The 23,842-nt window shown below is 36.9% G+C and overlaps 1 protein-coding gene and 1 pseudogene across 51 annotated transcripts in view; one reads left to right on the top strand and one right to left on the bottom strand.

Annotated features, from left to right (window-relative positions):
• The window catches only part of EIF4G3 (eukaryotic translation initiation factor 4 gamma 3), a 390,720-nt gene that overhangs the window by 258,618 nt on the left and 108,260 nt on the right, over nucleotides 1–23,842 (top strand). The gene's annotated exons all lie outside the window — the stretch shown is intronic.
• Nucleotides 8,789–21,951, bottom strand: LOC118155359 (DNA-directed RNA polymerases I and III subunit RPAC2-like; annotated as a pseudogene). The gene is made up of 3 exons (XR_013519849.1): nucleotides 21,839–21,951; nucleotides 9,498–9,637; nucleotides 8,789–9,396 (listed from the first exon to the last, which is right to left on the bottom strand). The product of XR_013519849.1 is annotated as a DNA-directed RNA polymerases I and III subunit RPAC2-like (transcript).

The raw sequence follows: 23,842 nt of genomic DNA, 5'->3' as shown, positions 1-23,842 counted from the left end.
TCAGTGATCCTTAGGTATAAATAAAGGTTTTTCTCCACCTTGTTTGTAAACTATTCCAACAAAGCTGCCTAAAAGGTATGTTTCTGCCATACCATTCCTACTTTCTTGTTACTCTCCACAGTAAACTCTTTGGCATTCCTTGGAAAATACTAATGCTTGTCAAATTCTGTCCTAAATTTTATGATGAAGAATGAGCCCAGACACCTGTTAGTTGAGTTTCCTAGCAAGTCCCTTACATAGTTCCTCCTTATCTCTTTATGTGGGATAGATCTCCCCATGGTTTTTAACAGTAGTTCATGTCTTTGCAACATGAGCCCTAAAGTCTCAGTCCTTGGATATTAACTTAGTTCTACAACTCCATGAATAGATATACTTTGTTCAACATGTAGTTCTCTTTTCCCTACACTTAGTACCTTTCCCTTAAAGCTTTCCCTTTCTCTCATATCCATCATTACCTTGCACACAGTAGCCTTGAGAACTTTTCCTTGTTGCCTTTGGAAAGATAACTTTCCATGTTCCTAACAGAAAGAAATGATAAATACTTGAGGCAATCGATAACCCAGTAACCCTGATTTGGTCATTACACATCAGGTGCTTTTATCAGAATAACACATGTATCTCACAAATATGTACAACTATTATGTATCCTTAAAAATTAAGAATTAAAAAATAAAAGCACAAGTATGCCAAAATAAGGAAGATAAGTTTAGTAAGACTTTATTAAGAAAAAAGATAATTTTCTCTGCTAATGCATAAAAATCCCCAAAATACATTTCCTTCAATGTATTTCTCTTTTTCATTTTCTATTACTGTATTGAAGTACTTGGTACTTTAGTTACAATCATAATAAAAGTTATTATGCCTTTTTCTGTTTCCAAAGCCTTTCCCAGGCACGTCAAATATTATTCTTGTGATTTAAACAGTTATATCTGGGACATAGTTATTTCTGTTTTACTGATGACAAAAATAAGCCTTATAATGGTAAATCAGCTTTCACAGGCTCTCAGGAGAATTACAGTCCCTTTCTTTACATCATATTTCTATTAGTCTTTCAGAGATGATATTTCAATACAAAGTTACCTCAGGATTTGATGATTATATGACGTAGGTTCAAAGTGAAATGTGAAAGCCCACCTGTTCCAACCACAGTAGTTAGTGAAGGCCCACTGTGTGTCATTATTCCATGCACTTGAGATTTGTGAATGAGCAATACAAAGATCCCTGCCCTAGTGATATACTAGAAAGTTTTAAGTGCTATAAAAATAATAAAACAGGGTGAGGAATACCGAGGAGCAGCAGGTTGTAGTATTTAAATAACATGATCAGAGTCATAGGCCTCAGTAGGAGGTTAAGATTTGAGCAAAGAGGGAGGAGGATTATTTGAGCTACCCCTACAAAATCTGATTTTCTTCTTTTTCCTTTTGAAAAATCTACCTTTCTAAATAAACCCTTGAATCAGTACTATAACTCCTACTTTGTCTACTAAACTCCAGTAGGAGAGCTCTACTGGAAAAGATCACACTGTTGTAAGTGGTGTGAGTGCAACTACTGATTTCACACTTTCTACCCCAATCATTATTTTTCTGATTTTTCTGTTGAAATCCTGTACTCCGCCTACTGCTCTTCACCTATAGCACATGACCTCATCTCCCTCTTCATTGAGGACACTGGGTATGTATTTTTTTTAACTTTCTGCCCATAGTTACAAACCTGGTTATATTAAAACTTTTGTCAAGCCCTCTTAGTTGTCCCTTAAAGTCTTGTATGTATTCACTGCCTCCCTACCAACTTTTTTTTTTTTTTTTTGAGACAGAGTCTCACTCTGTTGCCAGGCGCCAGGCTGGAGTGCAGTGGCACAATCTTGGCTCACTGCAACCTCTGCCTCCCGGGTTCAAGCAATTCTCCTCTCTCAGCCTCCCAAGTAGCTGGGACTACAGGCGCACTCCACCACGCCCAGCTAATTTTTGTATTTTTTTAGTAGAGACGGTGTTTCACCATGTTGGCCAGGATGGTCTTGATCTCTTGACCTCGTGATCTGCCCGCCTTGGCCTCCCAAAGTGCTAGGATTACAGACTTGAGCCACCGCGCCCGGCCCCCTACCAACTTTTTATGTCTGTAACATGCCGATATATCTCTCATGCCAAAGATGCTCTCTGAGTTTCACATATCCATTTAGCTGCCACTTAAACGGTACTTTTTTTCTTCTGACCCAGACTGTTTGAGAGTAGTCTACCATTTCTTCTACTATTCTTTTCACTATTCAACTAATATTATCTGATTTATGCTCCTAATATGCTAGTTGAATGTACCTCAGCTGGGTCATCAGTAGCCATAAGTTTATCTTCCTAGTGTTTTTGCCTCATTTTACCACTATTGGCCTCTCTCTTAGGTTGAGTATAATTTATATGCAGTAAAATTCACCCTTGTTAGCTAGCATTAATTTTTTGAGATTTGACTACCACATAAAGCCATGCAATCACAACAGTCAAAAATATAAAAGAGTTCCATCAGCTGGGCATGGTGGCTCAGGCCTGTAATCCTCAAACTTTGTGAGGCCAAAGTGGGATTTTCAAATTTTTATCTCTATCCCAACTCCCCCTCTAAACTTCAGTCTTAAATTTTCAATTATCTGACAAATATCTCCACTTGGAAATCTCAGAGTCATGTTAAATTCAGTATATCCAATACTAAACCAGTCATCTATTCCTCTAAACCTATTATTTCACCTTGGGTTATAGCACTGGCTTTAATTAAAGTAAAACCCTGAAACCACTATTGGTAAACCTCCCCTTTGAGTCCCCTTTTCTCCCATCTGGTCATTTCACAAGGTGCCCTGGTTTTATCTAATATATTTGTGACATTTCTTTCCTCCTCCTCCATTTCCTTCTTTCCCTGCTTAATCCTTGCACTTATGTGTGGGTGCTTGTCATTTCTGTGGCCCTAGTTTTGCCCCCACTTCAAATTGTTCTCCCCCAAATAGCCAAAATCATCTTTTAAAAATACAGACCTAGCTTTGTCATTCCTCTTTCACATCTCTGTTTAAGCCCTTTGGGATGCTGGGAAGGATTGGGGGAAATATCCACCAAGATAAACTCTAAGCTTCTCAAATTTTACTACAAGGTCTTCTGGTATCCATGTCATCTCATACCTCTGCATTGTCAGCTACAATAATTTATCAGTGTTTTAGAAGCCTGGAGTTTATTTCAAAGGCCCCATATAGTAGGAGTCTTCTGAGTATACAGGCATACTTCATTTTATTGCACTTTATTGTGCTTTCATTGATTTTTTTTTTTTTTACAAATTGAAGGTTTGTTGCAACTCTGTGTTGAGCAAGTCTGTTAATGATATTTTCCAACAGCATGTGCTCATTTCCTGTCTCTGTCACATTTTGGTAATTCTCTCAATATTTCAGATATTTCATTATATGTATTGTAGCGATCTGTGATAACTGATCTTTGACGTTACTGTTGTAATTGTTGTGGAGCACCACGAACCATGTAAGACAGCAAACTTGATCGAGAAATATGTATGTTCTGACTGTTCCACCAACTGGCAATTCTTCTATCTCTCTCCCTCTCCTTGGGCCTTCTTGTTTCCTGAGTTACAACAGTATTGAAATTAGGGTATTAATAACCCTGCATTGGCTTCTAAGTGTTCAAGTGAAAGGAAGAGTCATACATCTCCTGCTTGAAATTAAAAGCTAGAAAATATTAAGCTCAGTGAGGAATATATGTCGAAAGCTGAGATAGACTGAAAGGTAGGCCTCTTGAGATAAGGATTCAAATTGTGAATGAAAAAAGGAAAAGTTCTTGAAGGAAGTTTCAAGTGCTACTCCAGTGAACACACAAATGATACAAAAGCAAAACAGCATTTTTGCTGACATGGAGAAAGTTTCACTGGTCTGGATAGAAGATCACACCAGCCACAACATTCCCTTAAGCCAAAGCCGCATCCAGAACAGGGCCCTAAGTCCCTTCAATTCTGTGAAGACTGAGTGAGGTGGGAAGCTGCAGAAGAAAAGTCCGAAGCTAGCAGAGCTTGGTTCATGAGATTTGAGAAAAGTTGTCTTCATAACATCAAAGTGTGAGGTGGGAGCAGCAAGTGCTGACAGAAAAGCCACAGCAAGTTATCCAGATGATCTGGCTAAGATGATAGTGGCTACACTAAATTACACAACCTTTTGTTAGAAGATGCCATCTAGCACTTTCTTTTTTTTTTTTAGATGGAGTCTCGCTCTGTCACCAGGCTGGAGTACAGTGGTGTGATCTTGGCTCATTGCAACCTCTGCCTCCAGGGTTCAAGCGATTCTCCTGCTGGGACTACGGGCACTTGCCACCATGCCCAGCTAATTTTTGAATTTTTAGTAGAGACGGGGTTTCACCATTTGGCCAGGAGGGTCTATATCTCTTGATCCATGATCCGCTGGCCTTGGCCTCCCAAAGTGCTGGAATTATAGGCGTGAGCCACTGAACCCAGCCCCATCTAGCACTTTCACAGTGAAAGAGGAGAAGTCAATACCTGGCATTAAAACTACAGAAGACAGGCTGACTCTTGTTAGGGGCTTATGTAGCCGGTGACTTCAATTTGAAGCCAGTGCTCATTTACCACATGGAAAGTCCTAAGGCCCTTAAGACTTCTGCTGAATCTATTCTTCTTAACGCTCTATGAATGGAGCCACAAAACCTGGATGATGACACATCTGTTTGTAGCATGGCTTCCTGACTCTAGAAGGCATATTGTAGAGACCTACTGCCTAGACAGCAAGATTCCTTTCAAATTATTACTGCACCTTGGCAACATACCTAGTCATCTGAGATCAAGAAGTAATTTTGACTTTCAAGCCTTATTATTTAGTAAGTACATTTTGTATGTGTACAGCTGCCATAGATAGTGATTCCTCTGATGGATCTGGGCAAACTAAATTAAAAAGCTCCTGGAAATCTGATATGTTTGTGACATTGTTCCCTCTTCTTCATTTCCTTCTTTCCCTGCCTTAGTTAGCCCTGTACTTAGGTGTGGATGCTTGTCATTTCCCTGGCTCCAGTTGTACCTACTTCAAGTTTGTTTCCACCAAATAGCCAAAATAATTTCAGCATTCTAGTTGCCATTGAAAACATTTGTGAATGCAGTGGTTGCACGCCTGTACTCCTGGCTACTCAGGAGGCTGAGGTGGGATGATGGTTTGAGCTCAGAAGTTCAAAGTCAGCCTGCAGGAAAGAGAAGACACCTTAGCAAAATTCCTGTCTCTTAAACAAAAAATTGTGATTAATGGATCGAAGAGGTTAATATATCAACATTAATAAGCATTTGGAAGAAGTTGATTTCAACCTTCATTGATAACTTTGGAGGGGCTCAAGACTTCAGTAGAAGAAGTAATTGCAGATGTAGTAGAAACAGCAAGAGAACTAGAATTAGAAGTGGAGCCTGGCTAGGCATGGTAGCATGTGCCTATATATAGCATTTGGGAGGCTGAGACAGGAGGATTGCTTGAGGCCAGGAGCTTGAGACTAGCCTGGGCAACATAGTGAGACCCCAGGTCTAAGAAAACAAAAACACAGAACTGAAGCCTGGAGTTACATCTCAGTACTGCAATATCATGATAAAACATGAATGGATAGTAGTTGCTGCTTAATGGGTAAGCAAAGAAAATGGTTTATTGAGTTGGAATCTATTCCTGGTGAGGATGCTGTGAACATTATAGACATGACAACAAAGGATTTAGAATGTTACACAAACTTAGTTGATAAAACAGTGAAAGAGTATAAGAGGATTGACTCCAATTTTGAAAGAAGTTCTGTGAGTAAAATGCTGTCACATAGTATCACCTGATACAGAGAAAGCTTTCATGAAAGAAACAGTCAAGCATTGCAGCAGACTTCATTGTCATCTTATTTTAAGAAATAGCCACAACTATTCTCATCCCTCAGCAATCACCATTCTGATAAGGCAGCAGCCATCAACATCAAGGTAAGACCCTCTACCAACAAAAAGATTATACTTTGCTGTGGGCTGAGACGATCGATCGTATTTTTTAGCAATAAAGTATTATTTAATTCAGGTATATACATTTTTTTTAGACATAATGCTATTTCACAGTTAAAAGCTACAGTTTAGTGGAAACATAACTTTTATACGTACCAGGAAACCAAAAATTTGTGACTCACTTTATTGCAGTGGTCTGGAAACAAACCCACAATATCTTCGAAGTATGCCTACATAGACACAGGATCTGAATTTAATTTTTCATGTATTTTATTGAACACTGGCAATAAAATTTAGTGGTAAGATCAAAGCAACAGAATCAAACACTCTTGAGTCTTAGCCTTTCTCCTCGTCTGTCTGACTCTGGCTGAGTTTCCTAACCTCTTTGTGTCAGTTTCTCATTTAGAAAGTGAAGATAATATAGTATTTACCTTATAGAATTGTAGTAAAGATAAGATGTGATGTATGTGAAGTACTTAGCACAACATCTGATACATATCAAGCACTCTGAATGTTAAATAATATTGATACTTCTATTTTCAGCTTGTATTAAGAGCCCAAGTGTTTCCTTTGAACTCTGCTAATACACAGAAGAGTTGGATATCATGATCTTTGCCCTGAGGAATTTATCTTCCAAAGAAAGGAAGCTCAAGAAGTTGATACCTTCTGAAACGTTTTTAATAAAATCTGGGAAATGAGATGGTGGAAAATTCCTTAGGCTAGGCCTTTTGCATGTATAATGTTGATTAAAGGTTTTTGTACCCGTTATGTCATTTATCTTCACAGTAGACATATCTCAAGGTGACCTCTGCTGTGTTTGGTAAAGGAGAAGGCCTACTTAGAACAGGAGGAAAATCTGCAATTGAGTTGACAATGGTAATACCATCATTAACTTCCTGCATTGGCAGGAGTGGAAAATTAGGAAGAAAGGCAAAGAGAAAATTCAGAAAAATGGGAGAAAAATGAATAAGGCAGCCATAAAGTCGTAACAACCCGAATCAGTTTATCAGCTGAGCTGATGCATGAATAAACAAAATGTGATACATACACACCATTGAATATTAGACCATGACAAGGAATGACGTTCACATGGTACACAATGGATGAACCTTAAAAACATTATGCTAAGTGAAAAAAGTCACAAAAGACCGCATTTTATGTGATAATCCACAGGAGCAGAAAATAAATTAGTTCACGCCAGGGGTTGGGGAGAGAGAGAAGTGGGGAGGCAGTGCTAATGCATACCGAGTGTCTTTCTGGGGTGATGAAAATGTTCTAAAATTAGATAGTGGTAATGGTCACAGACTGTGGATATACCACAAACCATTAAATTATATAGTTTTAAAAGGCAAATTTTATGATATGTAAATTATATGTCAACAAATATTATATAAAAAAAGAGAAACGAGTATGATATGGGGGTGTCACCAGCATTTATATAAAGATTTGCTTAGTGAAGTTATAGCTTGGAAATTGAGGAAGTAAATTTCAACAAGAACACCACAATTGACAGTATCAGAAATACAGGAATATTTGTGTACAGCCAAAAATTATATCATGTTATGCTGTTGTTGTATAAATAAGTTTATACAACAATTACTTGTATGCATAGTTCATGAATTAAAACTGTATTGTTTTTACTGTCTTATGACTTTACTAATTATATTTTACCTCAGTTTGAGAGGGTGTTCTCAGCTTGGTATTGAATATGCTATCTGTAAAGTTAAAGACCAGGTTGGGCAACATATGTATGTTGTCTCTATAAAAAATAAAAAATTAGCCAGGCATGGTGGTGTGTACCTGTAGTCCCAGCTACTCTGGAGCCTGAGGTGGGAGGATTGCTTGAGCCTTTGAGATTGAGACTGCACTGAGCAGTGTTCACAACACTGCACTCCAGTCTGGATGACAGAGTGAGACCCTGTATTTAAAAAAAAAAAAAAAAAACACTTGTAGCAATCATTCTAGAGGCATTGCTTGGTGTTACAAATATGAAATACCCAGTTGGTTCAGGAAAGTGGATTGGTTCTTCGTGATCAGAACATAAGGGATCTGTGTTTTAGAAGAAGTGATTATGCTTTTTCTTTGTTTATAATTTGGTCACTGTATGTTTTTGGCCCAATTCAGTCACCCTCTGTAAGTCTTCCTTCAGCTCCTACCTGATACCCTTCTGGATCTGTCTTTTCTTTCCAGCTATCCAACCATTCATTTTATTCACTGTTCAATCCTATCTTCTTTTTTTGCTTTTCTCTTTCTTTTTCTTTCTTTCTCTTTCTTTCTTTCCTTCTCTTCTCTTCTCCTTTTCTTTTCTCTTTTCTTTTCTTCTTTCTTCTTTGTCACCCAGGCTGGAATGCAGTGGGACAATTTCACCTCACTGCAGCCTCCACCTCTTGGGTTCAAGCAGTTCTCCCGCCTCAGCCTCACAAAGTTCTGGGATTACAGGTGTGAGCCACAAGGCCCGGCCTCAATCCCCATTTCTTTTCACTCCATTGCACAGACTGTCATTACCTTACACCTCAGCTATTACAACTCTGCTTTCAGACTTACCTGGAAAAGTAAAATGCATATTTCCCAGAAAACTTTTCCAAACAAAATATTGCTTCTGGATGGCAGATATCTGTTTAAGACCTAACATCTGTCTAAGACTAAGATATAGTCACTTTAAGGGTACAAGATACAAGATCCAGGCTCCAAGAGTAGCCTTGAGACTCTATCATTATTTCATCTGAGCTTTGCTTTTTTTTTTTTTTTTTAATAAAAGAGGGAATTTATTAGAAGAGTTCAGAGGTTCTTGCAGACATTCCAACAGCTGCAAGGGGTCAACAGCTAGAATCATGCCTTTCTGAAGGACAGAGTATGCTTTGATCACAAACTTCTAATTCTGAGTTCTGTGCCAGCAGGAAGAGAATATCCTAGAGGACAGTTCTCCTTGTATACTACATAAGGGACTAGAATGTGGATTCTTTTCTGCTTGCTTTTTGATCCTTATAGTTCTTTATGCTGGCCTCAAACTTGTCAAGCACATATTGGCAGACATTCATGAGCTCATTCAGGCCTCTCTGAAATGGCTCAACAATTGGAAGGGTACCTCAAGCCTGAATGTGTAAATTAATTTTGCTCTCTGAAGGATGGGTCATAGTGTAACCACAAAATTCCACTTCGGGTTCTTCATGATCATATAATGCAGAGAATTTCCTAGGATATGGTCCTTCTTGTGCAATACAAATTTCACACGGTGTCTATCTGTTCCAGCTGCCTGGACCATTTCCAGGGCTGTCTTCCTCTCGCCTTCAGCCATTGAGGTCTTCAATCCAGATATTTTTTTCGCCAGTTCCTGGTCCTCTTCCATCGTGCAGGCGGTTTCCGGATCCTCAGATGGTGCTAGTATACTGGGGGCTCTGCCCCATAGCGCAAGGCCTGGAGGCAAAGCAGGAAGGAATGCCTTAGCTTTGCTTTAATATTATTTTTTAATCTTTTTTCAAGTCTCCCACACCTATTTGATGAGTTTTAATTCCTACATTGTTTCCTTGATGCTGTCTTCATCCTGGCTACTCAGGAGGCCGAGGCAGGAAAATTGCTTGAACCCAGGAGGCAGAGGTTGCAGCGAGCCAAGATAGTGCCACTGCCCTCCAGCCTGGGCAACAGAGTGAGACTTCACCTCAAAAAAAGAAAAACGTAATTTTTTTCAGTTTATCAATATGACTGTATTCACAAGGTTTTATATTCTGATAAGTCCTTAAACATATAATTATGTCAATTTAAAATACTCATTATATTTTATGCATATCGATATGTATACATTTTACTTCTCCAACTTCTTTTACATCTCCACTATAAGCAGAGCTTTTATTTTTCTGTTATTTCCAGAAAACTTTTATTAAATGTTTATTTACTCATTTCAGCAAATGTATAGATTGGTGTTGATGTTTTGTAGGGTTTTGTCTTTTTTTTAGGGTATCTGATGGTAACAAATCAGGTATATTTCAAATCACCACCTGGTAAGAAAAATTTGTAGGTTTTTTTGGGTGGGGGGACAGGGTCTTGCTCCGTCACCCAGGCTAGAGTACAGTGGCATAAACATGGCTCACTGGAGAGTTGGCCTCCTGGTCTCAAGCAGTCTTCCCACCTCAGCCTCTTGAGTAGCTGGCACCACAGGTGCATGCCACCACACCCAGCTAACTTTTTGTAGAGACAGAGTCTCATCAAGTTGCTTAGGCTGGTCTTGAACTCCTGGCCTTAAGCAGTCCTCCTGCCTCGGCCTTCCAAAGTGCTGGAGTTACAGGCATGAGCCACCATGCTTGGCCTGACCTGTTGATTTTAATAATATTAGCTGTCATTGATTAAATGCTTGCTATTTATCAGACACCGTAGTAAATTATTTAACCCTCACAACAACTCTGTTATCCTTACTTTACAGAAGAGGAGAATGAGGCATGGAGGAGATAGTTCAAATTTCAACTGTACAATCCATACTTTACAATCCACACCTTTATAATATTGCCTCAAATTAAGCTAGATATGCTGTAAACAAATCTTAGGCCTCAGCATTCAAAAGTTAAAGTCATTTAAAATAGCTCTTGCTAAAGTAAGATATTTTTATATTAAAGATGAATATAATATTTACATAAAGATACAGCAGGATAAATAGGTAGATGATAACCAGGGATACAAAGTCAAATGTGCTTACCCTGAATAACTATTAAGGGACAGCAAAAAGCACAGAATGTATCATTCCCAGTTCATTAGTTAATACCTCTTTCCAAGTTTCTACTGATTCCAGAATTCATGCATGTAACCTAGGCATCACCTTAATACTAATGTGGTGTTTAAGAAATAAAATAGGCTTGGTGCTGTGGCTCACACCTATAATCCCAGCACTTTGCAAGGCCAAGGTGGGAAGATCACTTGAGGCCCAGAGTTTGCTACCAGCCGGGGCAACAGAGAGACCCTGTCTCTACAAAAAATTTAAAAATTAACCGGGTGTGGTGGCACATGCTTGTAGTCCCAGATACTCAGGAATCTGGGACAGAAAGATTGTGTGAGCCTAGAAGTTTGAAGCTGCAGTGAACTATGTTGATGCCACTGTACTCCAACTTGGAAAGCATAGCAAGACCCTGTTGCTAAAAAGTATAGAAATAAAAATACAAGTCATTATTTATGTGGTAGCATTCAGTATTCGTTCATCAATAACATCCAAAAACTATTAAGGCTTTTGTAATGTAATTAATAGTTGTCATTCATTAAGCAGGTACTTACTGAGTCCCAGACTATCATAATTTATTTTAGTTTTTAACAGAATTCAAATAAGATTTGAGTGACATTTAAAATGTTTAAATCCGTATACCTGATGATGAAGAGAAAAACTCCCTTTGACATGATACTATACATTGATGTTCCATAAATTATATAAATCGCATTGGTAGTCATGAATAACTTCTAAAACATGACTTTTCTAGTATCTTACAGATAAATTTTAAAGCCATACCAAGGTGTAAAACAGCACCTATAGTATGAATAAAGGAGAAACTTGTGTGCACATTCACATGTATTATGCACACATGTATGTTCTTGTATATACACCAATGTTTTCTGAGGATAAGTAGGAAATATTTAATGATTTTTTCTGGGGAGATTGACCTAGCAGCAGGATGGGAAAGAGAAGACTTTTTCAGTTTTTCCTCATTTGTTGTGAGTTTAATTATAAATTTAGCAGTAATATGTGTCTTGGGTCCCATTGAAATAATAATTTTCAGCTGGATTCAGTGGCTCACACCTATAATCCCAGCACTTTGGGGGACCAAGGTGGGCAGATCATCTGAGGTCAGGAGTTTGAGACCAGCCTGGCCAACATGGTGAAATCCCATCTCTATTAAAAATATAAAAGTTAGCCAGGTGTGGTTAGTGCCCATAGTCCCAGCTACATGGGAGACTGAGGCAGGAGAATTTCTCGAACTGGGGTGACTAAGGTTTCAGTGAGCTGAGATCTTGCCACTGCATGCACTCCAGCCTGGGCGACACAGTGAGACTTCATTTCAAAAAAAAAAAAAAGGAAACAACTCTCTCCTATCTGGTATATGTGCAACATAGATTGTCAAATTTCAAAAGGTACCTAACAGTTTGTTTTGAATGATTTCTAATATTCTTTAGACTTGCAGCGTCTCGCTTGTTATTAATATTAGTTATTCAGTAATATAAATGCAGAGAATGGAAATATTCCTTAAGAATTTATTTTTTGTGTTAATTATGATACCATTTATTTCATTTAGAGTGCAGAAAAATTCCAGTTTTTTGGATATAAGATTTAGTATTATTCAATTCAACAAACATATCAGCAAATAAAGTTAAAATGATGCTGACAGTTTTTTTTTTTAATTTCAAAAACAGACTAGATCTTCGCTAAAATTTTATGTTAAAATGTGTTATAAATTAGAATACCTTTTTGACTGCCTATTCTCCATATTTTGGGACACATTGGAGAAGAATATTCAAATTGGGAACTGTCACGGAAAAGCAAGAAATATGAATGGCTTAACCCTAAGTTTTTATGATGAGCCAAAAGAGGTGTGGTAAGTCCATGCTTCACTATTTTTGGTACAAAATCCAGAATTAAATTGATTACTAGATTGATTTTATTTGTTTGGCAATGCTAATTTATACCTACCATGTGACAGGCCCTTTTCTGACCTCTCGAACTGCAGAGATGAGTGAGGCAAAGTCCTTTTCTACCAAGAACTTGATGATTTTATGGAGAGACAAATGCATAAATACTGGGATGGGTAAGCTGAAGAGAGGAGAGAGTAAGTGATGGTCCCTGTTAGAGGTTTTTTTTTTTGAGACAGAGTTTCGCTCTTGTTACCCAGGCGGGAGTGAATGGTGTGAACTCGGCTCACCGCAACCTCTGCCTCCTGGGTTCAGGCAATTCTCCTGCCTCAGCCTCTTGAGTAGCTGGGATTACAGGCACGCGCCGCCATGCCCAGCTAATTTTTTTTTTTTGTATTTTTAGTAGAGACGGGGTTTCACCATGTTGACCAGGATGGTCTTGATCTCTTGACCTCGTGATCCACCCATCTTGGCCTCCCAAAGTAGAGTATTTTTTTTATTATTCTTAGTGTCTCCCTCATATTAAGGTTAGAGCAGATTTCTCTGCGCTTTGCAGTCTGGTAATGTAGATTCACTGATGGTCAAATGGAAAGTAGATTTTTTTTTTCCCCTTGAGGTTTACATATTCAAGGCAATGAGCTATAGCATTGTATGTAGAGATGAAGAGTATTGAGTAGATGGAAAGGTAACTATGTGTTATAGCCTCTTTCCTAATTAAATTACATATTTGTGTTATAGTGATTGACTTTTTGTGCATCTGTACTAGATTTACCTTGAATTAAATTGCAGTCTTTTTTGATGATGGTAGAAGTGGCACAAAAGTGTTTTATTAAAATGCAAAAGTGCCTAATCTGCAAACAGAGCAGTAAATTGTAAGACAGAGGCCTAGAAAATATGCCAGTGGTCTCATTGGAGTCATCTTTGTTCTTAGTGTTGACAATTGCTTAATGGACTGTCCTCCACTGAACTTTTTGGAAGAAACCTACTTAGAGTCACTTTGCCATTTTATTTTTCTAATAACATACTATGCTTTTGGGGCAACAAACTGTACATCCTCTCCTGCTACAAAAGCAAAAGACAACTTTAACCAAGATAAAAATGAAGGTGGAATTCAGGCAAGAAAGTGTAGGATAAGGTAGACTTGAAAGGCCGGGTATTGAGTTGGGAAGGATTTTGAGTTAGATCTGTTTCAGTTCTAGTTCCAACTTTTCCTCTCTGTAAAGGGGAAACTTAATCTCTGTCTTCAGTTTTTTCATCTCTGAAATGGGGATACTAATACTACCTACTTAACACAAAGAGATTTTACCCGTATTGTTTTTCTAGAGAGATGTTAACTTTGGCTTAATTTTGATTGCAGGCCATTTATTCATTAACAGATCTTCAGTGAACATTCACTATGGGCCAGGCACTGTATTGGTTGCTAGGTAGATTGAAGAGACCAATAAAATACCATCCTTATACTCAAAGAACTCAAACCCTAATAATTATTCTTAGCTTGTATCCAAGTCTTTGAATGTGTAGAGTAGCATGGGTGGCACTAAATGGGTCACCAACCACTAAGTGGGTTGGTAAAAGTTTTAAAACTGTAGAGCAGTAAATGGGCCTGATGTTGACCAAAAGGTAGAAGCTAAATTTCTAACTTTGCTATGTGTCAGAAACCAGAGAAGCACATGTTCTTAAAGAGGTTGACCTTGAAGCTAGCACTGGTTTCATTCTCGTGCAAATTAATCTACATGAAAATTTTTAGATTTAAATGGCTGTTTGATAGGTATTTGAGATACCAAAAAAATTAAGAGTTCAGTCAAGAGAAATAGATATTTGAAATAGGATAGAGGTCTTCAGATTCTAAGAAGTATGTCCAGTAAGTAGGAACCACAGGACTTGGAGAGACTGATAAGAATACAGGCCTAAAAAAACTTTTCAAAAAGAGTTTATATCACACAATACCATTATCAAATGCTGCAAAAATATTTGAGTGTAATGGTGAATTAAAAGGTTGTTGAATTTGTGATAAGGTTTTCATTTTCTACTCTGAGAGAAGTTCCATCACCTAAGCAGATATAAGCACCAAAGATTGGGAGAAAGAATAGTGAAATCAAGAAAACAAAGATACAGGAGTGGGCAGAAGCCTGGGGATGTTAAAATATACACTGGGCCTGCTGAAGCATGATGAGAAAAGCAGAAGCAGGTGCACATTTTCTTCTATTTTACATACCACTTTGGAACAGGGCCCAAACATTTAGCTAAGCTGGGGCTTTTCAGCTGTATACTTAAGTGAGCATTATCTCCTCACCTAGCAATATCAGAAGCTGGAGTATAATGACAAAAAAATGAATTCAACAGTATTCTTCTAGTTTAGCATATATGGCTTTGGAATCACCAGCTCATATCTTGATATAATTTGAGGGTCAGGTATCTAGTCCCTGGTACAGATGTCTCACATTGAAATCCTGTGACATCATCCATGACCTTGAAATTATGGTTTAGAATCCAGCAGCTGTTCTTTCAGAATGGTCAAGACTGAGGTCAGTTTATATAATGAGGCACACTGTTAAGCTTATACACCACTTCAATACTGCATTCAGATTAATGGTTTCTACTGAGCCTCTTCTATTCTCTTTGCCTAACTTGCATCAATAGTGTAATTACCTTAGTTACGTTAGTTTTGTAATATCTTCATACTACAAGTCCACTGCCTTTTAATTCTACATCAAATTTTATTGGCTTTTTTTTTGCTTTTGCTTTTTCATTTACAAATAACAACATATAGAATTGTTCTCTGCACAAAATAGATATTTGATCAATGGATAAATTAGGAGATCGGTTTTTTTGTTATAAAGATGGTATATTTATGGTTTCATTTGGATTAACAATTTTTCTATAAATGTTTATATCACATAATTCATTCTTAGCATTTTCAAGCACACCCAAATATAATTTATACATAATTTTTATAAACACTTCTGTTATATAAAATACTTATTCCTGTTCAAATGAGTCAGCCACGTTGTTTGGAGTAGCAACAGAGAGGCAGACTGTTACTAAAATATATTTTAGCAGAAAAGGTTTTAAAAACAATATTGGGACTTTAGCTTTCTCTATAAATGAATGGTTCTGAAACAGTGTTTCCAGAGAGTGACCAAAGAAAGTTGGTATAAAAATCCTAAAGGTTCAGGACTCAGATTAATGGGAGGAAAAAAATCCAAGCTCTCGGTGGAAGTTTTGGTCAGAATAGTAGATGAAACAAAGAGTACAATGAGAATCAGGTAGCTTCTGATCATTAAGAAAGTGTACCATATGTGTTACTGGAATTTTTTTTGTTTTGTTTTTTTTGAGAGGGAGTTTCGCTCTTGTTACCCAGGCTGGAGTGCAATGGCGCGATCTCGGCTCACCACAACCTCCGCCTCCTGGGTTCAGGCAATTCTCCTGCCTCAGCCTCCTGAGTAGCTGAGATTACAGGCACGCACCACCATGCCCGGCTAATTTTTTGTATTTTTGGTAGAGACGGGGTTTCACCATGTTAACCAGGATGTTCTCGATCTCTTGACCTTGTGATCCACCCACGTTGGACTCCCAAAGTGCTGGGATTACAGGCGTGAGCCACCGCGCCCAGCCGTGTTACTGGAATTTTTAAGCCTCTTTGTCTTAGAATTCTATCAGTTCTTATTACAGGGTAGATTAATCCAAGAAAGTCATTCCAACTTCCTGTTCTTGGCAGTAGGAATTATCTTTCTTCCTTAAAAGCAGAAAAAAGCCTAATAAATTATACTATTCTATTCTCTCTTCTATCCAATCACTAGTCATAATGTGATAATAATTTTTAGTTTTTATTGTTGCTCTTTCTGGTTACTTTTGTACCATAAATATGCCTTGTTAATAGGCCATATCCCATATCTTTACTAATAAAAAAGAATGTAAATAAAATATATTAATTCAAATTTTAAATAATTTGAATTAATAAATTTTGAATTAATATATTTTATATTATATATTAAAATATATAAGATATATGATATATAAATAAAAGTATATATAATTATATGTAATATATCTCATATATTTTATCTAATATATATTATATAATGGAAATAAAATATATAAAAATATAAAATATATTTGAATGAATATTAAAATAATATATTAATATATTTAATATATTAAAATATATTTTATATACTGTATATTATATAATAAATATATTCAATTTATTCAGAATATATTCAAATTGCTTGAAGATTTACAGGAAATTTTCTTGAAATATATGATTTTAAAAATAAGTGGCCTATTTTGACTAATCTTTATATCATGATACTGAAATAGCATGTAATTAAAACTTTGTCAATTAAATGTCACTATTTATCAATTTTATTTGTGCAGTAAAATAATTTATCTCCAGAAGTCATCACAACAGAAAATAGCATTCTGTCTTTGGTGTCTATAGCCTACAGCATTACAGTAGGAAATGACATTTTGATTTTCTTCTCTATAAAAGGGTTTTTAAAAAGTATTATTGCTTTATGATTCTTAAAATTCATAACTAGAGTAAAATAGCAGCCCATTGCTGAGCAGAAATATGCCAGATCATAGGCTTTGTAGACGCTGTGTCTTACTAATTTACTTTGTATTATATAATAAAAGGAAAATGACTTTTCCTTGCCTTAATTTCATATTAGTTAAAATGTGTATTTTCTTTGATTATTTTTTGTATTGTTTTCAAAGTTAGCATATATTGATTAGAGAAAATTCAATAAACTGATAATAATAAGAAAAATTTGGGGCCAGACTTAGTGGCTCACACCTGTAATCCCAGCACTGTGGGAGGCAAAGGTGGGTGTATTGCTTGAGCCCAGGAGTTCAAGACCAGCGTTAGCAACATAGCAAAACCCTGTCTCTATGAAAAATACAAAAATTAGCCAGGTGGCATGTACCTGTACTTTACTCGGGTGGCTGAGGTGGGAGGATCACCTGTACCAGGGAGGTTGAGAATGGAGCGAGCTGTGATCAAGCAACTGTTCTTCAGCCTGGGTGACAAAGTGAAACCCTGTCTGAAAGAAGAAAACTAAATAAATGTTGAGTTTTGTCTTGGCAGAAAGGAAATCAAAAGACAATATTTATAAGGTTACCCTATCTGTAGGGTTAAAGAGAAAAAGCATCTAATAGATGATTGGATTAAGGATAAAAATAGGAAACTCACAGAAAAGAAAGGACAACCAAAAACAAAAAAAGGAAAAAATGTTTAACCTCATTAAGTAACTGTAGAAATAGCACTTTGAAGCTATTAGTTTGCTAAATATAATATAAAGTACTTGTGAGACTGGAGAAAATCCATCACACATTTATTTGTGAGAGGAGTATGAGTAACTTGGTGAAACTAAATCTGACAATATATATATTTGGAAATAAAATTACTAGTATAGTCTGGGTACAATGGCTCACACCTGTAATCCCAGCTACTCAGGAGGCTGAGGCAGAGGAGGATTACTTGAGCCCAGGAGTTCAAGACCAGCCTGGGCAACAGGGTGAGAACCTGCCTTTTAACAACAATAAAAAAAGTGCTAGTAGATAAGGATATATTTAAAAGTTTTCATGGTAAGAAAAATAGCAAAGTAGTAAGATTTTTCAAAAGAAATATTGCATACTGATAACTGTATAATGACTAGGAGCTAGGAGGGGTTTTCTTAATAAAGTGAAAATAAAGCATGTTGAAGAATAACTCATATAGTTATGACCCTATTTTCTGTTTAAAATAAACTTATGGCTAGGTGCAGTGGCTCATGCCTGTAATTCCAGCCCTTTGCGAGGCTAAGACTGAAGGACTGCTTTAGGCCAGGAGTTCGAGACTAGCCTAGACAACATAGGGAGATCCCTGTCTCTATAAAAAATAAAAATTAGTGAAGTGTGCTGGTGCATGACTGTGGTCCCAGCTACTTAAGAGGCCAAAGCAGAAGGACTGCTTGAGGCCAGGAATTCAAGAGTGTAGTGAACTGTGACTGTGCCAGTACACTCCACCCTGAGCCACAAACAGAAACCCTGTCTAAAAAATAAATAACATAAACTCATATATAGAGTTGTGATTATTTGTATGAGCCTGGATGGTGTAGAAGACTATATCAAATACAAAGTGCTAAGGTAAGGTTCACCTCAGGCAAGTAGAATTGGCTACTTTGGAGAGAGGGATAATTACCTTTGTTTTGATGGACACATTTGTTATTTAAAAAACAAAAAGTAAAAGATAAAAAGCAACAGAAATTAGGAGGAGGAAAAAAAACCCTTTGAATCCCACTACTTAGATGTGCAGAGTATATATTTATCTTCATAAATGGAAAAATACTGTATATGCAATTTTAAAGCCTTTTAAAAACAGTATGTCATAGAAATGTTTTTATGTCTGTAAACATACATTGTATTTTGATAGGTGTGTAATAAGTATATGGATATGCTAATGTTTTAGTTACTTCAGAAACCACCCAGAACACTAATAATTCTATTGAGGTATAGTTGACATAAGGTTAATGTACACATAAAGTATTTGATCACTTTTAACAGGAACTTACTCTATATATAAAGCCATAACTATCATCATATTTATCACCCCAAAGTTATGCATATTTTGTAAATCCCTCCCTCCTGCACTACTACTCTCATTTTCATCACCAGGCAAGCACCTGTCTTTTTTTTGTTGCTACAGATTAGTTTGCATTTTAGAAATCTTATATGAATGAAAGCATGAACTCTATTTTGTCTGACTTCTGTCTTTTTTGAGATAGGGTCTCACTCTGTCACCTAGGTTGGAGTGCCATTGCATGATCAGAGCCCACTGCAGCCTTGACCTCCCAGGTTCAACCCATCCTTTAGCCTCCCAAGTAGCTGAGACAACAGGCGTGCACTACAATATCTGGCTAATTTTTTTTTTTTGTAGAGACAGTTTTGTCATGTTGCCCTGGCTGATCTCAAACTCCTGGGCTCAAGCAATCCACCTACCTTGACCTCTCAAGGTGCTGGGATTAAAGGCATGAATGCCTGACTGGCTTCTTTCATTCAGCATGTTTATATATGTTGTTGAGTATGTTAGGAGCTCATTTTTAAAAATTGCTGAATATGGATTTACCACAATTTATCTATTTGTTAACCTATTGATAGACATTTTGGCTGTTTCCAGTTTGGGGCTGTTACAAATGAAGTTGCTGTGAGCACCTGTGCACAAGTCTTTGTATGGAAACAAGCTGTCATTTTTCTTGGGTAAATAAGTGTAAACGGCTGGGTTATAGTAGGTATATATTGATTTTTAAGAAATTTAAGTCATTTTCCAAAGTACATTTACCATTTTATATTTTCACCAGTAATATCTGAAAACTTCAGGCTATCTTGTTTCTGCTAAATCTTCTTTGAACCACTTCTATAAATATGTTGTGAATAATAATGAGAATTGATTGAATGGAGTCTCTTTTTTTCTATTGATCTGGTTGTCTTTTTTTGATGCTCATACCACACTGTCATGATAGAGAAGCTTTGTAATGTCTTGAAATCAGATAGTATTAAGACCTCTAACTTCATTGTTTTTCAAAGTTTTTTCACCATTTTAGGTCCTTTGTTTTTCTAGATTCATTTTATAATCAGTTTTTCTATAGTTTTCCCTGCCAAAAAAAGGCAGTTGAAATTTTATTTGATTTACATTGACATTATAGACCGAATTAACATCTTGCAGTATTGAGTCTTCTGGCCCATGAACATGGTATATTTTGCATTTTTAAAAGTATTCCTAAATTCTTTCAATGATGGTTTGGAGTTTCTAGTGTACAGGTTTTTTGTATCTTTTGTCAAATTTATATCCTTAGATGCTCTTTTACATGGTATTTTTTATTTCACATTGTGTTTGTTACTATATGTGGAAATACAAGATATAATAGATTTTCGTATATCAGTTTGAAGTACTGTAACCTTGCTAAGTACACCTCCTAGTCTTGTTAGAATTTTTGTAGAGATTAATTGTCTTACAGTTTTGGAGGTCAGAATTTCAAAATGGATTTCATTTGGGCTAAAAATCAAGGGATTAGCAAGTCTCTGCCTCCTCTTTATCTGCTAGAAACTGCTTGCAGCATAGCATCTTCAGATCTCTCTCTGTTTCTCCTACCTCCCTCTTTTGATTATAATGAACCTTCCTATTACATTGGATACACTGGGTTAATCCAGGATAATAGCCTCCTCATCACAAGACCCTTTATCACATTTGTAAGTCAGTTTTGCCAGGTAAGTTTACATATTCAAAGGCTAAAAGAATTAAGACATTGGCGTCTTTGGTGTGCTCCATTATTCTACCTACCACACTGCTAAAGCAGTACATAGATGGAAATTTACATCACTAACTGCAACTATTAGAAAAGAAGAAAATTATCTAATTATTGACCTCTATTAGCTTTCACCTTAAGAAATTATTAAAAGAAAACAAACCCAGGGAAAGTAAAAGAAAGGAAATAATACAAATAGGAAATAAATGAAACAGATAACAAGATAACATTAAGGAAAATGCTTATAAAACCAAAAGGTGGTTATTGAGGATATAAATAAAATTACTAACCCTGAATTTGACTTTTACTTTGATATTTAATGTTAAAGCTAGAAGCAAAAAAATTTAAATTGTGTTACAGATATATGGTTTTGTTGTTTTTAGAGACAGGGTCTTGCTCTGTCTCACAGGCTGGGGTACAGTAATACAATCATATAACCTTCAACTCTTGGGCTCAAGCAATCCTCCTGCCTCACCCTCCTAAGCAGGTAGGACTATAGGCACATGCCACCATACCCAGCTAATTAAACATTTTTTTTCGTAGAGATGGTGTCTCACTATGTTTTTCAGGCTAGTCTTGGAACTCTTGGCCTTGAGCAGTTCACCCACCTTGTCCTCCCAAAGTGAAGTGGCTGGTTTTGCTAGAATTTAAGTCTAGTTTCCTCATTTTATTATACTGTTTTGTTTCCAGTGCTAAGACCTCAGCAAACTAACTCACATAATTCAAGCTCTTTGTGAAAGCAGTCATAGAGCAGAAAGATTTTGATGTAGAATGGGAAGCCTAATTACCAAGTCAACAAACATTTCAAGTAACAATCCCTGAGAAGATGCCCAAAAAGCACCAGACCTAACGACTGTCTAGTGTTTCTTTTGGTTGACATCTTTCAGTGATTCATCATTCTTACATATTTCATCACCATTGTTACTCTTTTTAGGTTATTTATATATTCATTGTAAAGTGTATCCTTCTCTTACCTGGGTTTCTTCCCTGTGCCACCTTAGTTTCTTAGATAAATCATCACATTTTCCTAGATTCCCATGAGGATCTGTGAAACAAGAAAAGGTGGTGAGGGGGGACAGATTAGGATTCACAGCCTACAGGAACTCTAGAGGGACAAAGTTCTTGCATATTATATCGGAATGATTTAGTGCCAACTTGTAGGATCTCAGAACTTGGTAGAAAGGTAAGTAAAAATTGTCAACGTATGTCAAGAATGGATGAGAGGGAATTAAAACCAGGTGATAAGGATGAGAACTCTCACTGAAAGTTCCATTATTAGAATATTCTACTCTGTTTATGTACAACTCTGTGACAATGCATTTGGGCTGTTCCCTGAGCAGTAGTGAAGTATCTACACTTAGAAAGTCTTTGTAGTCTCAATTTTGTGTCACTTCAAACTAGAGACCCAGGCTCTGGACACATTAATCTCAAACCTTGAAACTAGGGAGTTTATGTTGTATTCCAAAAGCAGGTAGAGCTAGAAGGGAGCCTTTTTTTGTAATTCAATCTCTCACCTGGCTATTATGTTGCCACAAGATCTTTAGCTAATCTCCACAATTCAGGCACTTCAGGCCAACCAAAAATATTCTCTCCACAAATGTAGAAAATAAAACAGCTTTATTAATTTTTTTACATTTTTTTCTTGAGACCGATTCTCACTCTTTCACCCAGGCTAGAGTGCAGTGGTGTGATCATGGCTCACCGCAGCCTCAACCTCCTGGGCTCAGGATAATCCCCTTGCCTCAGTCTCCTGAGTAGCTTGGACCACAGGTGCACACCACTACACCTGGCTAATTTTTAAAATATTTTGTAGAGATGGCATCTCCCTGTGTTGTCTAGGCTGGTCTTAAACTCCTAGGCTGAAGTAATTCTCCCAGCTTGGCCTCTCAAAGTGCTGGGACTACAGGCGTCAGCCACTATGCCTGGCCTTATTGTTTTAGGGACAGAGCCGCACTCTGTCACCTAGGCTGGAATGTAGTGTATTTTATTTTTATTATTTAAGAGACGGAGTCTAGCTATAGGTATTTATATTTATGTAAGGGGCAGAGGAAGGGTTTGCAATTAACTGTAAGTTTTTTCTCGCCAAAGATCTAAGAAAAGGGAGAGAGAAAGGAAAATAAAGATCTCTTTCCTTTATTACACCCGGGAAATAGAAAAAATTGTTAAACTCTTAATGACTTACTTGGATGACTACCTGATTAATGAAGAAATTATCTAGTAAAGAGAAGCAATATTAAGTTCATCTAAAAATTGCTCTCAAATTTATATTGCTGCATAGCTAATAGAATACCCTGAGATGAAAGATTTACCTGTCTTATGCAGTAAGCTCTTTTACTTTTTTTTTTTTTTTGGCTAGAGTGCAATGGCACAATCATGGCTTACTGCAACTCCCAACTCCTTGGCTCAAGTGATCCTCCTACTTTAGCCTCCTTAGTAGCCAGGAAAACAAACGTGTACCCCAGGCCTGGCTAATTTTTAAATTTTTTGTGGAGGTCTCACTTTGTTGCCTAGGCTGGTCTTGAACTCCTGGCCTCAAGCAGTCTTCCCTCTTCAGCCTCCCAAAGTGTTGTTGGGATTACAGACATGAGCCACCACTCTCAACCACGTTTGCACTCTTTTAACCTATATGGAATGATGCTGGTTTTGGTTTTTTGTTTTTTGGGGTACAAAATGAGTCTACGAACTCCATGAGTTCTCCAGATCTTCTGGAGATCAAAATCATACACAAAATTGTCATGTGCCCAGTAAAATCAACTGTTTTAAAAATGTATTCTAATAGTATTTTTATAAAGAGCAATCTGTCCTAAACTATTAGAAGACTAAAGTGGATTAGTCATACAGGATGAAACAATTTGAAACAATGAATGAAAATCAATTTTAAAAGTTTAACTTTTTTATTTCTCTCAATTTAAAATTATTATTACAAGCATTGAAGAGCAAAGAGAAACCACTTAATGTTCAAGTATGTAGTCTGAGTA

Source organism: Callithrix jacchus, chromosome 7 (genome assembly GCF_049354715.1).
Source record: "Callithrix jacchus isolate 240 chromosome 7, calJac240_pri, whole genome shotgun sequence".
NCBI classification, from domain to species: domain Eukaryota; kingdom Metazoa; phylum Chordata; class Mammalia; order Primates; family Cebidae; genus Callithrix; species Callithrix jacchus.
Note: the sequence above shows the minus strand (reverse complement) of the source record. Positions and strands in the feature narration are given on the sequence as shown.